This window comes from Hemicordylus capensis, chromosome 3 (assembly GCF_027244095.1).
Source record: "Hemicordylus capensis ecotype Gifberg chromosome 3, rHemCap1.1.pri, whole genome shotgun sequence".
Classification (NCBI taxonomy): Eukaryota; Metazoa; Chordata; class Lepidosauria; order Squamata; family Cordylidae; genus Hemicordylus; species Hemicordylus capensis.
The window spans coordinates 239,988,263-240,006,454 of record NC_069659.1 but is presented as its reverse complement, the minus strand read 5'-3'; the positions used below and the strand labels follow the sequence as shown (position 1 = coordinate 240,006,454).

At 42.0% G+C, this 18,192-nt stretch overlaps 1 protein-coding gene across 1 annotated transcript in view; it reads right to left on the bottom strand.

Annotated features, from left to right (window-relative positions):
- The window catches only part of PCDH15 (protocadherin related 15), a 1,296,732-nt gene that overhangs the window by 403,920 nt on the left and 874,620 nt on the right, over window positions 1-18,192 (bottom strand).

The window sequence follows — 18,192 nt, the reverse complement described above, 5'->3', positions numbered from 1 at the left end:
GAGGGAGGGAACAAGAAAGTACGGGGCAGCTGTACAGGAGCAGGAGGCAGTCATTTGCTCTTGCGAGGAATGGGTGGCTGGGTCACCGAGGGGCGATGCCCCCGGCTCAGTAGGTTTTTATCGCTCTGGGCTCCTTGGAGGAAGAGCGGGATATAAATGTTTAAAAAAATATAATAATAATAATAATAATAATAATAATAATAATAATAAATCTGTTGCTGTTGGTGCAATGGCACTGAAGAGGGCGGCTCAGCCTCCCTCCTCCCCACCAGCATCCCTCCCTCTCTCAGATAATCCACTGGCCCACAAAGGGAAGCCAGGCTGGGGAAAGGGGAAGAAGGGCTGCTTCCCACCTCCCCGCCACCTCTCATAGCAATGTGGGTTGCTCAGTTCCTGCTGTTTGCAGGTACCTCAGGCTGTACTGCAAGTTACATAGGCTAGCTTCAGACACTAAGTACGGAAAGGGGTGGAGGAAGAGAGCGGGAGGAGAGGAATATACTTGCTGCCCTCAGGAGAGCAGAGAGGAAGTGGTGGTAACTCTCAGCTTTCTTCTGCAACACGGGGACTCTTTCTCCTCCTCTGTTTTGTTTCGTCTCTCCGAGGAAAGGGCGGGGGGGGGGGTGTTGTCTGTCCACAAAAAGCAGCCCGGGCTCCAAGGGAGAGCGGAGGATGCCCACACACGCTGCCCAGCCATTCCAGAGCACGGGCAGGGCTGGAGCACGCAAAGGTGGCACAAAGTAATAAGAGCTGCTGGGCAAGAGTCAAGGGCAGGTTGTTGGGCGGGGTCAGTAAATGCTCCCTGCCTAGCCATACAAGGATGCCTCCTGGCCAGGATGTGTTCCACATTGCACCTAGGAGGAGCCTTTTGTGTTGCATTCCACATTGGAGGAGAGTGACTCGATGAATTCTTAGGAACGAGATTTTGGAAAGGAGCCACAGACTTTACCTTTCTTGCTGGGAAACAGCGGGGAAAGGCTATCTTGTACCCTTCACCCCGCCACCCACCTTGGGAAGCACTGCTTGCTGCCCCCTCCCTTTCTCCCCACCATGGCTCACGGGCGTGCTGCTTCTTGACATGCCTATGGCTGACCTTGCCTTGGCAGCAGCGATGAGCAGGAAAGTTGCGGGGAGGTGGCAGAGCGGGGGTGGGGTGAAACTAGCAATGGGAGAAGCAGGACGGAGGAAGGCAAGGAAACGTGCCTGAGAAAGGATGGGAGGAACTCATCTGGGCTGCTGCCAGTGGGATAATGCTGGGTGCCTAAAGAAACCACGGTGGCAGTTACTATAGAAACCAAGGTGGGAAAGGCCACAAAGGAACCACTCCTTCGCCACCTCACCTCCCCTTCCCTCCGTGCACGCACACACAGAAAGTATCCCTCCCGGGGTGGTTCAAGGTGACTCCTGCTTGGCCACTCACCTGGCACCTGCAGATGATGTCCACGTCCTGCGCCAACAGATCTACCACTTTTCCTTTGCCCTCGTTGCCCCATTGTGTCCCCAGGACCACAGTCACTGTGTTGCTGGGCTGCCAGCAGTCACAACCACCATCCATGGGCTCTGTCCAGTGCACATGCTTATTCCCCAGCCAATGAAGAGCGCCCCACCGTGTGCCACCCACCGAGAGATCTCACAAGGAATCTGACTCGTGAATGAGGACAACATGCCTCAGCTGCACGGGGGGGGGGGGGGTTGGTGCGCACGGCGGCATGTTGTCCTTGTCCACGAGTCCAACTCCTCGCGAGATCATGGCAGCGGCACACTGATGGGAGGCAGAGAACATTCAGCACAGCAGTGGCTCGGCTGGGCACAGGCACGCACGCCGGGGCATGGGCCCACGGTGGCAGTGCGGTGAGCGGAATGCCTGCCCAGGTGGGCTGGGGCAGATTTTTTTTTTTAAAAAAAATTGTGGCAGTTTTGTTTTGTGCGGGGGGTGGGGGCGGGGCTGGCTGGCACTTTTGCGCCCCTGTTCTACTGCGCCCAGGGCACGTGCCCTGCCTGCCCTACTGTGGTTAGGTGCCTGATTAGAGGACAAGGACATTCATATAATTGGCAATCTCTACTGGGACCAAAAAGCAGTGGTAAGAGTTGAGGATCAACTGACAGAATTTATAAATATCAAGCGGAGTGTTCGACAAGGATGCATACTTTCACCTCTTTTGTTTAATATCTATTCTGAAGCAATATTTAATGAAGCTTTATATGAGGTAGGGGAAGGAACTGCTGATGGGGTGAATGAATAAATAATCTTAGATATGCCAACGATACAGTATTAATATCTGATAACGAGAATGATATGCAGGCAATGTTAAGCAGAGTAGTACAAACAAATGAACAATGTGATCTGACCATTAAGACTAAGTCATGGTCATTACAAAGGGGCAGCCTGATGTGCTAAACATTATACAGTAGTGGGTAATAATGATGTATTAGACATAGTAACAACATATACTGTAAATATGTAGGTTGCAGGTTAAATAATAAATGGGATAATACACAAGAATTAAAATCAAGAATCGAGCAAGAAAGGGGTGCTTTTACTAAAATGAAAAAAAAAATAATGTAACCATGGACTTCATTTGAATTTAAGGATCAGAATGACTAAGTATTATATTTTTCCATTCTTGCTTTATGGAATGGAAAGTTAGACACTCACCAAAGATATGTGTATAAGGCCTGAGGCTTTTGAAACATGGATTTATAGAAGCATGTTGAAAATATCCTGGGTAGATAGAGTCACCAATTTAGAAGTTTTGCAAAGAATCAATAAAAACATGGAAATTTTAATAACAATAAAAGAAAGGAAACTGGAATATTTGGGACATGTGATGAGACATCAGAGATACTGTTTTCTGCAACTAATATTGCAAGGAAAGATCAAGGGCAGGAAAAGGGCAGGAAGAAGGAAAACATCATGGTTGAAAAACTTTATAGACTGGTATGGTAGAAGCACTGAGCCATTATTTAGAGATGCAGTGCCAAAAGATCAAATAGCCTTAATGATAGCTAACCTCCAATAGGAGAAGCAACGAAAGAAGAAGAAACATAAGAGATCAGTCAAGGATACCAAGAGCAGCCAGACAAACAAGGAAGAGAGGGAAAGAAAGAGAACAAAGCTAAAGTGAGGGAGATGAGGAGTACAGGTGGTAGTTTCAGCTACCTACTTAAATTATATTTATGTCCTAGAGTGGTGTCTTAGCTCAGGAAACTGCTAGAAATATGTCTGTTTTGCTCATTTTATAATGATTTAAATGAATTATTTCCATCAGAATGGGCTCCATTACTGCCTGTAGTGAACTGTGTGCAGCATAGGTATAAAAGATCTTTGAACTTTAGACATCATTCCTTTCTTTCCAATCTGCCTTCAGAAAGCTCCTTCCTTCCCATCTAATCTGTCTTCAGAAGTCTGCTTCATATGTGGCCCATGCAACATACTGTGGCACAAAACCAATACCACATAAGAAGATGGTTTCCAAACACTAGGTAGGTCTATAAACATTTCCCATGTTGCATGGTCCTTAGTTTTTCAAAGAAGCAAATGTGATTCCCCCGGACCCCAGTTCTCCAAAGTGAGGGTCATGAACCTTACTATATGTCAGTTACTTTATTTTCTAGTTTTAAAGTTTACAAGAAATGTGTGGATAGCAGAAGTGGGAGGCTCTCATACTTACTTTCCATACTTCTTTGTGGAGGGAAACTGATGGACCCCAATTCTTCAAGGGGTAGGAACTTCCATTATAAGGTCAATTTCTTTGTGAGGAGTAAGTATTGGCAATGCATATGATACAATCTATTAAAACTAAGCATTCTGTAAATGGATTTCAACTGAAAAGTTAAGGATGTGCTTAAATCTGTCCCATTGAAAAATAGGACTTCCAAGTTTGTAATGGGGAACTTCAAAGCTTTGGCTTTCGTCTTTGGCTTCAAAGCTTTGGCTTTTGTCTTTTTCATATATTTATTAATGTTTACATTTATTTATATTTTTATGTATGTTTACAAATACATACATTGAGGAAGGATAAGAGGGCATGGGCCTATTTTCTTTATGTAAAAACTGGCTTTTAAAAGTGTAAAGCTTTAAAAAAAATGTTGAGATAACTATGATTTTTAAAGGGTAAGTGAATTTCAAGTTATTTAATCTTCATTATATTTTAATGTTAGGAGACATACTTGAGCTATGCTTCGTTGTATAATATAGCGATTTAAATGTAATTCTGTTCTTTTCTAAAATTGTAGCCACATGTAAAGCACAGTTATAGAACAGATTCTTCCAGAGGCAGCAAGCTTTTCAGGTAATGGAAATGTTTGCCCATCTGCCAAGAGGAAAATGCAAGCCCACCCCACCCCCTAAGCTTCATGTATTTCCATACTAAAATTAGTGCCAATTTCTTTTAATTAGCCTTGTCATTCTTTGTGCAGCCCCATGCATATAAAAATTAATTATCTGTAAATGCACATCTTCATAATTTTTAACCTTCGCTTCACTTGTTTTCAGTGACATTTACTTAAAAACACACTTATCAGGAGAATGCACATGGAGGACAGACAATTTATCAAAAGGTAAAAAAAAATATAAAGAGAGAAAGGATGAAGAGAAAAACAGACACAGTGCATAAAACCTTAAGCCTGAACTACCACATAATCAGGAGCTTATCAAACCCTTCTGTTTTGAGGGTGCTGAAAGGCATCCCATTAAAATGCCGTTAATGTGAAATGGCTATTTTCATTAAATTGTAATATCTACTACCTGGCAAGTCCTGCTGTAAATCTATTGAAGGCTTAACACTCCCCTTCACTTTGTGTTTATATCATTATCCTGATGGCTCTCTGTTTTCCTGTTGTGAAGAATCAAAATCATCTTCAAAATATCAGAGAATAAATAAAAAATAAGGTAAATTAAAATGATTTACTTTACAACAACTTGCTTTACACCTCATAATATATGCTGTTGAAACTCTGAAAGTAGTTTTTGTTTTGTTTTGGAGACTGTCTACAAAAACGAGTATCATTTAATCACTCACCTGTGTCCAGAGTTGATTAAATCTGCTATAGTTGGGCCAAAAATACAGCAGACCATTTACCATAACAAATAAGTTGCCATTTGCAATTTTTTAAAAAAACATACATTTTGCAGTAAGTGCCTGAAACTACAATCAATCTTAATTTGTCTCTCTCTTTTTAGTATAATGATCTTAGGTCTTGCTCAAAAATCCGATAAAACTGCAGCTGCTATAATGAAAATTTAATCCCTGAAAGATTATTCAAATAGGTTGCTTTCAGCCAGTGACAATGAAGCTGTGAAAGACCTCAAATGAGTAGATAAGACTGATTATTTTTAAATAGTCATACATGAACAAACATGAAAAATGATATTCATAATATAATTTCATTTCTAAACGTCTGTTTTTAGTAGTAATGAGGTGGGCTGGAGTAAATTGTAGCTGATATTTCACCACCTACAAAGTGTCTTTTAAAGATAGTCAGCATGCATGCTTCAACTCCATCCGTAATTAAATTTATTATCTGACAAGAACTTGTTTAGTACTAGGAGAGACACTAATCTAATTAACAACATCAATTCAGGGGCAGAGCCCTGAGGGGTTCTTTTTGTTTGTTTTTTGAGAAAGTTTAGTGTGTGCCTTTGTACCAGATGTTTTTCAACTCTCTCTCTCCATGGTATATTGAATATACATAGGAGACTTCAAAGTGGCTCAGTTGTGTTAGTTGGTAATTTCCTATGGCTGGTACATGTAGGAAGTCTCAGAAGGAATCGGACAAGCGATTTGCTTGACAGCTGTTTTGCTTCCATCCCATTTGGAAGTGGAAAGAATAGCTTATTAACTGCATTTACATTTGTATGTACCAACTGACATGTGACTGCCTACAGACAGTAATAGTTGGGCTCAGTTCTGATGCTGATTCATTTCTGGTTCTCTTTCCAAACCATTCCACATATAGGAAATTATAGGAAATGGCAGGGGCTCAATGGTAGAGTACACTCTTTGCATACAAAGGTCCCAAGTTTAATTTATAGCATATCCAGGTACAGCTGGGAAAGACCTCAGCCTGGAACACTGGAGAATTTCTGCCAGCCAGTGGAGATAATACTGACCAAGATGGAGCAATGGTCTAACTCGGTATAAGGCAGCTTTATAAGGTTAAGACCTTCTCTGTCTTGTCTAATGTCAACAGCAGTGAATTAAAAGCAGCTCTGGCGTAAGTACACCAATATTTTACACCAAATTACTCCAATCTTGTGCCAGTTACATTGGCTTCCAAGCCACAGTATAAGGCAGACTGATAATGATAATCACTAATCAGCCAGTCATATTGCCACATATTATAGATGTTAAATAGTTTTGGTTGATATAGTCAGATCCCTATACATTATAACTGGAGTGCTTTCATATACATTTATCTAGTATTGGTGGAGAATAAGGAATTCAACTGAAAAAGTCAAAACTTTCTAGTCTACAAAAATGTAATGTTCCGGATTGAGGACGTGTGCTTAAGACAGTCACTACTGACATGTTTAACATACTGCGATTTGTAATGCTTATTTTCCAGTGCTACCATAGACTCATCATACTGAATAACCCACCAGCCTCAGAGCACTCCAGCCATTCATTTAGCTTGGGCCTTAAGAAGATCAATATTCTCAGTTAGAACTCTGTTGTTGAGCATGGGTACAGTAGTAAAAACAGCCCTATGCAACACATAAAGCATCTGCCTGAAACAACATGTTATACATTGATCTGTTCTTCTAGTATATTTACAAAGGAATCAAGTGCATTTAGATATTCTTTCTCAAGCAAAACTTCTGTAGGAATTGTGAAGAGAGTTAAAAACCCTCTGAGAGGGGCTGCACACCCATAAATTATGCCAGAGCAACTTTTGAGGCAAATTTGAGGGTTCTGCTCATATGAAAACATTTGAGAAAATTATGATAAAAGTTAAAACAATTGTGATAACATTAGTGACATGACTCTGGAGGTTCATTTTTCAAGACTGGATATGCCCAGAGCTTTCTGTAGCTGTTCTTCAGGAGGATGAGTATTATTTAGGTTGGGAAGCATGAAGAATGGAGATGGCTCCCTTACGCCACAGGGAAGCATGAAGAATGGAGGTGGCGAAGGTTCAGCAGGCTGGATTATTGAATTTTCCTTTGAAACTTGTCTCAGTAGACAGAACATTTCTCAGACCAACTAGAAAACATCTACTGAAGGATCCATAAGCAAAAAGGCTGTGCCATAACCAAATCTAACACTAGATCCAGCTTTGCTTTCTTTTCTGTTTCACACTGATTTCTATACACTAAGGCAGTTCACATGATTAGATATTGGGTAGGACAAGTGTCCTACCCAAATTGAGCAGCTGTACACAAGTAAATAACAAGGTAGGAGCTGCCAACAGTGATTGTCTGCTAAACTGCAGCTGGATAGAAGGGCTCCATTTTACCCAAAAGTTGTATGCAGCTGCTGAATTTGGTAGAAGAAAAGTACTCCTACCCGGCTGCTGCTTAGCAGACGTTCACTGCCAGTGCTTTTTACTCTCACACAAACAGAAAATGGGAGCACACCAACTTCCAGACTTGGGTCCTACAAGTGTCCTACCCTATTTCTGATCGTGTCAACTGCCTTACTGTATTCCTCATTTCTCTACATCGTATTCCCCATCAAAATACTACATCTGCCGTTACGCTGGTAAATGGTGTCTACTCTTACAAGGCAAGGCAGGACACATTCTTAGCAGAGACGTGAAGCCCATCTGTATCTCCAGGGATACAGAAGTGTTCCAGTTCTAGCACTATTCCCCTGGATAAAACATAATCAGAAATCAAAGCTTCCATCTGGTTAGCATCCATATTTGATGGAATGAGAACAGATTCAAATGCTTATCTTGAGTCCCTATCAACCTCTTGAGGGAAATGGAGATTAAAACCAGGTGCAGGAACAAAAGACCAAATCTGATTCAAGGGCATACCCAATCCAGGTCAGCTGCCTGCCACATGGGTGCTATTTTAAAGGGAGGAAACTACAAATTAGACAACACATTTAGGCCACATTTGCATGTAATGTGAAACCAGAGGTAGCCGTACCCACGGCCAATTTTTCTAGCTGTGAATTGTGTTACAGACATTCGTCCAACCATGGACCAGCAACCTCTGTTTTCAGGGAAGCCCCTCCCTCTATCCGGTCTGCCAAGGCTGCATCCCAGCAAGCACCATAGTGTTCAAGTCACCAGACTGTGGGCAAGATGTCAGCATGGCAAAAGAGCAGCAGGCACTGGCCACGATCTTGAAGGAGGTGTGCTAAATGTGATCATGCCTTTTTGGAATGGTTTGCCTGCTCTCAGCAGGTAAAGGGCATTTAAATCCCTTTAAATGCCATGCCATGCCTGATAATCCCAAAACAAAACTGCCCCGAACAAGCAGAATTTCAGGTGTGTATGTGTGTGTGAGAGAGAGAATCTTGGAGGGCACTATTTTCCTGTTTCTCAGGAAAGTGAAGAGAACATGATGACTTTCTAGAAGGGGATATGTATATGAGGGAGAGCAAAAGATCCTGGGGTCTGGGCCACTGTGACCAAGGATGGTCTTGTGAGGGCTCACCCCAGCAAAGCAGTCAATGGAGACCAAACCACACTCCTGCCCAAGGGGGGCTAGCACTCTCATGAAAGGGACAGTCTACTGGGGAGGACCTTAGGCTCACCAAAACCTTCAGTCTTCTACTGGACTATGCACTCATGAGTTGAGCTAACCCAATAAAGGGGGTTGTGCTTGCATGGGGTCCACCACTTTCTCTGGTTAATTACAGAACTCTTGCACAGCAAATCCCTCCTCTCCAGGGAAGCCTTTGGCCACCCAAATGAAATTTTGATGCTGCATGTATCCAGGCATAGCTGGGTGGGCAGAATGGGGAAACACCAGGGCCGGAGATGGGTGTTGACTATCATTCAAAATTCCCGAGTTTGGACCCAAGTAACACCATATGCAGATCTGCCACTGCGGGGAATCGTGGGAGAGGGGAACCCCAATTTCCAGTAACTCCAGGAAAGTGGGGTTGCTATTCCGGGCAAAATCAAAGATGGACATGTTCAAATCTGAAAGATCAGGTACGTAGCTTGGGAGTGCTCCTGGACGCAAAGCTCTTCCTGGTTTCTCAGGTCGAGGGAGTGGCCAGGAGCACTTTTTATCAGCTTCAGCTGATACGTCAGCTACGCCCATTCCTAGAGTTGATGCGAATGACCTTAAAACAGTGGTACATATGCTGGTAACCTCTAGGCTTGACTACTGTAATGCGTTCTATGTGGGACTGCCTTTGTACATGATCCAGGAACTATAAATGGTACAGAATATGGCACCCAGAATGGTCTCTGGGACAACACAAAGGGAGCACATAACACCAAAGTTTTAAAGAACTGCACTGGCTGCTGATGTTTCTGGGTGAAATACAAAGTGCTAGTTCTTACCTATAAAGCCCTTAATGACTTAGGTCCAGGCTATTTAAGAGAGCGCCTCCTTTGTCATAAACCCTACCACCTCTAACGATCTTCTGGAGAGGTCTGGTTACGGATGCCACCAGCTTGTTTGGTGGCGACCCATGACTAGGCTTTCTCTGTGGCTTCCCCAGGGCTTTGGAATATGCTCCCTACTGAAATAAGAGCATCTCCTTCTCTGTTTGTTTTCAGGAAGAACCTCAAGACACTCCTGTTTTTGCAGGCTTTTCATTAGAATTAATTTTAATAATTTTTAAACCTTGTTTTAATATCTATTTTATTCTATTGTTTTTATTATGTATTTTAATTTGTAACTTTTAAATATTTTAAATTTTGTACACTGCCTAGAGATGTACATATCAGGCAGTATAGAAATATGATTGATTGATAAATGAATGAATGAATGAATGAATGGCAGAGAGCACACTTTGACAGCTTCTTCATGGCAGTCACCAAGACAGGGAGAGTTATTGGCGGGTTACCCATCCCCGCAGCTTGCTTGGATAGAGCAACCTGGCTGGGCAGCATCTGTCAACTGGCCTCCATGGCCTGATACTCTCAAGAGTGGTCCATGGGAGAAGGGATTGTCGTCACACAGTGATTCTGCCCAACACCCCTGTCACCACAGACAGCTCATCTCATGAGTTGTGAGGGGGTATCCCCATGGCCTTACACTCTCATAAGTGAGCAGTCCTCTCAGGAATGGCATCCATCATCATCACAGAGGAAGAATGCCCCCCCCCCTTCACCAACATAATATACAAAAATTAGACCTGAAGCATTCAATAATTCCTTGTTTGGGTTGCCTTTTAAACCAACCCCGGGAATTGCCGCCCTGCCATATGTTTCCATCCCAGCGTCAACATATGACAGTGTGTGCCCTACTTGTGAGTGCTCTGCTTGTGTTGATACCTAGAATGCTTGTGCTTGTGAACATATATCTTCACTTTCGGAGAGCAAAGCACTTAGTACCTCTCTTGCCATCCTGTCCCCTTTCTCTCCTGCATGCCAGGAAGCAGAAGCAAGGAACAGAGTGGGAAGAGGACATTCCCCTGTGCGACTTTGACATTTGACAGGCTGACAAGTTTGGAATGGGACATCATGGTGCCCCTGTTGTGAGGCGACTGCTTTGTTGGATCTGAAACAGGGGGCAGGGCAAGTGCTCAGAGAGGTGGTCAGAGAGAAGTGCTGCAGGCATGGAGCTGCAATCCTGGGGAGGTCTGCACAGCTGTCTTTATGATTGCGACTTTAGGGAGAGAATGAAACCGCTGTTATGCCACTGCCCACATTAGTATATAACACTGCTTCCAAAAAAACTCAGGTTATGGCAGTGAAACTCATGGCATACCAAAGATTCAAACTGGTGTTGGGCAAGGCAAACCATAGGTCACTTTCACCTCAAAACCGCAGCTGCATGCACTTGGATGTAACAGAATTCCAACTTCTGCTCTGTTTTGCATAATGTGCAAATGCGACCTTAATGTCTAAGCTGGTTGGCCTTCAAAGGGGGATTCTTGATCATTTAGTACCAATGAATGGAGAGTAGGGATGTGCAAAAAGGTTTGAACTTGAACCAGTTCGAATTCGAACTGGTTCGGTTCAGTGGTTCGAATTTGAACCAAACTAGCCATTAGGTGTGAGCTGCAGGTTCAAATTCACACCCAACTGGGGGGTGGTTCAATTTGAACCAGTTTGAACTGTTTTGAATCAGTTCAAACCTCCAAACGTGGGTGGGGTGGTAACTGGCACCCATGGGTACCTACCACCCAAATCAATAGGACACTCGTATGATCTTTTGGTAGCTGGCACCCATGGGCACCTACCACCCAAACCCCAAAGCAATAGGACACTCATACGATCTTTTATTAATTTTTAAAATTTATTTTTATTCCCTATTGTGGAGCATCCATGGATTGCAACAACCACCCAAGCCCCGAAATCACTTAAAAATCAGCCCTTTGCCCAATTCTTTTCAAATAATTCCGATAGCTTCCTTGCCCACCTTGGGAACTACCACCCACCACACTCTGCTCTAGGCCCACCCTTTTGCCCCCGATGTGAAGTGATACATTTGCTGTAATCCTCATTATTCCCTATGAGGAATTCAAAAATACATTTAAAATTCACCAATAATCGGAGGAGTGTCCAATTGTCTTGGGGTTTTGTGAGTGGTAGGCACCCCTGGGTGCCTACTACCCACCCCACTTTTGTGCCCCTAGGTGCTCCACAATAAGTGATAATGGGCTGGTGCAGGTCCCATTATACCACATGAGAAAAAATTAAAAATATTTCAAATATTCATAAAAAATCGTTGGAGTGTCCGATTGCTTCGAGGTTTGGGTGGTTGTTGGCACCCACAGGTGATCCACAATATGGAATAATGGTCTGGTTTGAGACCCATTATTATACCCTATGAGGAAAAAATAATAATAAAATTCAAAAATTCATAAACAATTCTACGAGTGTCCTATTGCTTTGGGGTTTGGGTGGTAGGTCCCCATGGGTGCCAGCTACCACCCCACCCACTTTTGGAGGTTTTAACCAGTTCAAACTGGTTCGGATTTGAACCGAACTGGAGGGTTCGAGCAAAACCAAAACCGAACCTCCCCCTCCTGGTTCGAAGCCGGTTCAAATTCGAACCGAACCAGGCAAACCAATTTTGTGTACATGCCTAATGGAAAGGTCAACTCATTCAGGAGTACTAAGTAAAAGAGGCTAACTACACACAGAGGAAAGCAATCCTAGAAAGGAATGGAACTACTGGGAGAACTACAGAAAGTGACTTCAGCCTACACATGGCTGAAAAGAAGAGATATGATCAGCCTGTTTCTTCCTACCTTAGGAAAATAGGATCTCGCTATAACATCTTGACATAAGAACAAATAGATTAGTTGCTCCCACAGATGTTGAGTTGGACCGGATGATAATCTTATCCTTAAGGCCCTGATATGATGTTAACATTAAAGTTCATTAAAGAAGAACCACAGAGGCCTTTATTAAAGAAGAACTCACACAGAGAACAGGACTACAAGAAGGTTGAACTACTGCTACATAAATCTATGAACGCCTTTAGAAAAAGTGAAGGGTTACAGAGTCTAAACCTATAACCACAGAGAACAGAGATGACTTTGAGGCTCTCTTTAAAGTTTTTGCACAGTTTGGGGTTTCTTTTATGTTCTATATTTCCCCAGATACAGAGAATTCTCTATATTTAAGGGAAGGCCTTAACTATAGCTGCACAGCCAACCAGTTGTATCATAAAAACAAATACCTCAATTTCACCACTACTGTCAGGAAAACATAAAGGTTTTATTTGACCTTGTGCTCTTGAAATTGTTAGTGCCACTTCTGAGATTTCACTGGAGACAAGTTATTTTCCAGGGATTTATTTTGCTTTCAGAAGACTTGATGTTTGAAAAAAAGTTTCTTCCCCCCACCCCAAGTGTTAATGTGTTTTATTTCTAAGATCAAAACAATAATGTGAACAATATTTTAGGGGATGACAGAAAAATGGATTTATCAGATAGGAATAACATTAGGAAGTGCTTTTAAGGCTATTCTGGTCACAAGATACAATTTATTTATTTATTTTAGAATTATTGTTTAAGAAGTTCAATTTTAAAATCTTCTCAGTAGGAAACAGGGTTTCTGGGGAAATGAATACCTTGTTTTGAGGACAGAATTCTAGTTATTTGAATTATTTCTTCATTATCAAAATAGAGACTAGTTTTGCTGTGCAACTATGGATCCATTAAGAAAAAATGTCATTCTTCCAGCTGTCTCTGCATGGCAACTGCACTAATAGGTTTATTATTATGGGAACAAGGATCCAGACCATTATGTTTGAAGCCAAAGTGTTAGGTTTCCCAATAAGAAGCCTGTGGACAGTCCAAGGAGACCAGAGGTAGGTGCAGAACCAAAATGGGTGCAGAACCAATTTTTGTGGTTTTGTCTGAATTCACATTTGGAGGCACAGAGGTCATATATTGCCACTGCTACTGCAAGGATGGGGTGGGGAGTGCCACAGGCCTGCTGGTAAGCACCTTCTATTTGGCTTTTAAAGCATCTCTCCCCCACTGCCCTTTATAAAAACTTTTTTTCTTTCAGAAGGAAAGGGGAATCCTTACCAGATTCCCCTTTACAGCTGTTTGAACTGGCGAACTAGTCCGTGGGCAAAATTGGTTCAGTCCGATTCGATCGCAGACCGGACTCCTTTCGCAAGGGCTAGTACATTTTGCAATTGGACCCATCAAACCAGACTGGTTCACTGCAACCAGTTCAACCGCAGACTGGTCTGACCATAGATCAGTTCAGCACACCCCTAACTGGAGGCAAGTAGCCTGTTCAGGGTAGGCTTGGGCCAAGTTATATAAACAGCAACCAAAGGTTAGAAGGGCCAGAAGCAGATAATGTCCAAAACAATCAGATGGTCAAGTTCCAAAGAAGCAAATGCTAGGAGGCGAAGAGGAATTTAGCCGAGCAGGATCTGACCACAGACTGCTCTGAGGCTAGGGGGATTTATAAGGCTTATTAGACTGATTCTTGGGGTTAGCTGCCTAAGTGCAAAGCAAGCTTTTATTTCAACCTAGGTGGCACCTTTGAGTAACATTGATCTGTCTGCAAGGCTTGTGCCAAAAATGCATATTAAAGCCCCTGGCTCAGACCATCTAGTTTATCATTAGGAACATATACCAAGCCAATCTAAATAACATCTGGCACTTACTTTATGCCCATTAGTTATCAGAACTCTACATTTTGTTCAGTTTTCAAATTATGATTTTTTCAGAAAAAATACACAAAAATTTCAGAAAAAATACACAAATGGTATAATACAGTGCCTATATACAAACGGTATAATACAAATGGGCATTTTTAATTTAAATCAATCTTCTCCTGCAGATTTAAATTGTTAAACTTGCTCGTTCAAAATCACCTTGATTTAAGAACATGCACCCTGTGGTTCATAGTCATTTTCCTATTATATACGATTGCATTGTCTAAAAATCTTTCCTATAGAAAGACTTTTCATGCATATGGAATGTTGATTCTCTGGTTTCATCTTCCATATAAGTTTCACTTCCTGTAAATTACATTTTGGAAAGCCAAATGGCACTCTTGCTAACAGTAAGAGCCAGGGACAATGTCTATTACATCTACCAGTAAAACTAAGATCCACATCCACTTTTACTAGTTTGAAATTCTTCTTCGTACCTGTTTTCAGCATTGCCTCTCTCTGTGAGATAATAATTGTGTGTTGTTCACCTTTCAACAAATTTGATCTACAGGCTCCACAGTCGAACTGCAATAAGTGCCTGCAGGATGTGTTGATGAATGGTGTGAAACATAAAATTGATGCCAGATTAGTAAAAACAAAGACAATGCTGTAACAGTGGAAACTGTGATCAGTTTAAGAGAGATCCATGGGCCAAGGTAAGATGGAGTACAGTTCAAAGGACAAATGTACCAACAGTTATATGAAATGACAAAGACTAGTCATATGCATTTGGGTATGTAATCACAAGTCATCACAGTGAAGTGATAAAACACAAACATGGCTGTACCACTGGACTGAAACAGATGTTCTGGATTACCCTGACATTAGAGCCCTGCACTGTATATCTGAATGAAAGGATAGTTGTAGAGATGCATGTTTATTTTATTATGGCCCAATTTTCAAAACCCATTATCCATGTTTACATCTGTATTTGTTGTTTTCAAAGGCAACTGCACTTTATAGGCAGATGTTCTGGAAATGTGGGATACACATAGATGTGAAAGGAATAGTCCCCCAGTGCTTTGTTTTATTAATACATTTACAAGTCATTCTTGCTATTCAAAATCCCAGGGCATTGAACAATACCTACAAAGCCTTTAATGGCCTAGGTCCAGAGTATTTAAGAGAGCATCTTATTTGTCATGAACCCTATCTAAATATTAAGATCATCTGGAAAGGTCTGGTTATTGTTGCCACTGGCTCATTTGGTGGCAACTCAGGATTGGCCCTTCTCTGTGGCTGCCCAAGGGTTTTGGAAATAAGATCATCCCCTTCACTGTTTGTTCTCAGGAAAACTTTCAAGATGTACCTGTTTTCTCAGGTTTTGTGCTTTTATCTGTGATCTTGTTTTATTAGTTTTGTAAATTTTAACTTTTTAATACTGTTTTAATATTTGTTGTTTTTAATTCATACACCGCCTAGAGATGTTTATATCAGGCGATATAGATACATAGATAGATAGATACAACCTTAACTTGCTCTAGGGTTTTCTGGGTAAGCCACCACACCTATGAGATGCCTTATCTGCATTTAATTAACTTATGCCTTTCCATACAATTTAGTAAGGCTGGTAGCAAATCAATTTTTAAATATACACACACACACACACACACACACACACACACACAGTTTTTTTAAAAATGCATACAGTTTAAAAAAATTATTCTACTGGTATATTAATTTCCAGATAAATATGTTAACCAACTATTTAGGGTTCTCTTGGATCCTTCCTAACCATTATGGTAAGTTCTTTCTAATTTTGATCCATTATGAAAGCTTGACAATATAGACATGTTATCCGTTATGGTAGTGAAAACTTTCTAACCCTTATGGCCAGCTCTTTCTAGTTTTTATCCATGATGAAAGCTTGAAAATAGGAGGACAGTACCCAGAGGTGCATTTAGGCAATTTTGGAGCCTGGACCTAAAGGCCTTTAGAGCCGCTCCCCACCCACCCCAACATGTTAAGCACCATCCCCCTACACACACACACACACACACACACACACACACACACACCATGAAAAACACAGTATCTTTAACATGTGGGTTCTCGAGGGCACAGCAACTGAACTCACAATAATGTAAGAATATAAAACAGATATATTAACATATTCCCATCCTGCATATTTATTTCCCCACTCCCCGCTCTGTCTCTAAAGCACCTAACACAGGTCATAATTGCACTTGGCCACCTGGCGCAGTGAGGACCAGCGGCAGCCACACCACCAAGGACAGACTAAGGAGGATTGGGGGGGGGCAGAGGGTTTGGAGGCCCTGGGCTTTGACCCCAGTGGTAAAAGTGCCACTGGAAGTGCCTACAGAACCAGAGCAGGAGTTGTGCAGAATAGCCTGCGGTCTGGGACACAGTGGATTAAGGGCTTTGTTCCCCTCAAATGAACAAAGAATAAATTCTGCACCTATTCGCACACTTCCTGAATTTCCACAATTTATCAGAATTCATATTTTGTAGGCATAGAATTTGGCATTGTAGATGTCTTTTGTTATAGAAGAATACACTGATCATATACATATACTAAATACAGATGGACTAGCCTTGCAAATGATTAAACCACTGTGATAACTTTAGTAGGTAAAAAGAGCAATGCAATGCTAATCATTGTGTACTTCCAAGCTGGAAGCACTGTAACTGTGTGAAACAGAAGGTGAAAGAACATGACTGTAAAATTTACCTTCAGTGTCAGCCAAGAGACATTTTATTATTCACAGCAGTGAGTATCATTTTTGGCACATGGGACATCCATTATTATCTCTGAAGAAAATGTACTTAAGTTGGCAACATAAAGCCTTGCATGATCACTTGAAACATTCCAGCTCAGTCCATCCTACATTGGGTGGCCTTGATGATACCATTATTGGCATTAACTGCATTTTCTAGCTGCAAAGTTCAGAGGTGCGTGATAATCCTAAGGTTTATAAAACTTGCCATATGAAGGACTTTAGACTTCAAGACAAATGAGCTTTTCCTTTGTTCATACAGAACCTTGATAAATGGTATTTTCTTTAGGGGAATATTTGCAGAAGTAATTTGGAAAACCCTGCTTTACACTGAGTGCCAAAGCAAACAATGAGTTGTTAGCAAACCCTCATGTACAAGTGGGCTTCATGACCTTCAGTTGTGGAATGAAAGGGGGAGATCTATACAACTCCAACAAAAGAGTCACACATGCTGACATCAATAGATATTGGAGATTGCTTCAAAATGCATTGTTTAAAATGTAGGTTGAGACTTGTGAAAAAGGTCTGATAAAAACATTCTGAGGACCAGGTACACAGTCAATATGAAGAATGGGAAAAGGTAAAACAACAGTAATGCTGATATGTGAAACCAATTAACTCTACTATGAAAATAATCCTTTGAATTTGGCTAACACCAAAACCAGATGCACAACAAAACAAACTTAGAGTCAGTTTCCTCAAGCTAAGCTAACCTGACCCTAGCTTTTGACCCTAGCAGGGGCAAAATGAATTTCAGGACACAAGAACTACTTTGTGCACTCCAGGGAGGGGGGTGGTTTGCTTTAAGTGACATGGAAGGTGCTGCCTACCTATCAGCATTGTGTTCAGCCCAAGGAGACACAGAAATGGGTGCAGAGAATGCTCTATGGGGGAATCTCAATGCAACACATGCATCACACTTTGCACTGTGGGATATCCGGAGGTCAGAACAACGTTCCAGCCCCGGATCCCTTCACCTGCTCCATGCCTAATGGAGCTGCATGAAGCAGGGCTGCCCATGTGGACACACGGGAAGCACATCGAAGATGGATGGTTTGGTCATCTGGGGGGAAGGTAGTTTAAGAGCAGCCTTCCCCCCACACCCTTCTAGCCAGCCCGTGGCAAGCGTGAGAATTGCTTCAATGTGTGATGATTTGAGTTCCTTGGATGAAGGGCATGCCATGT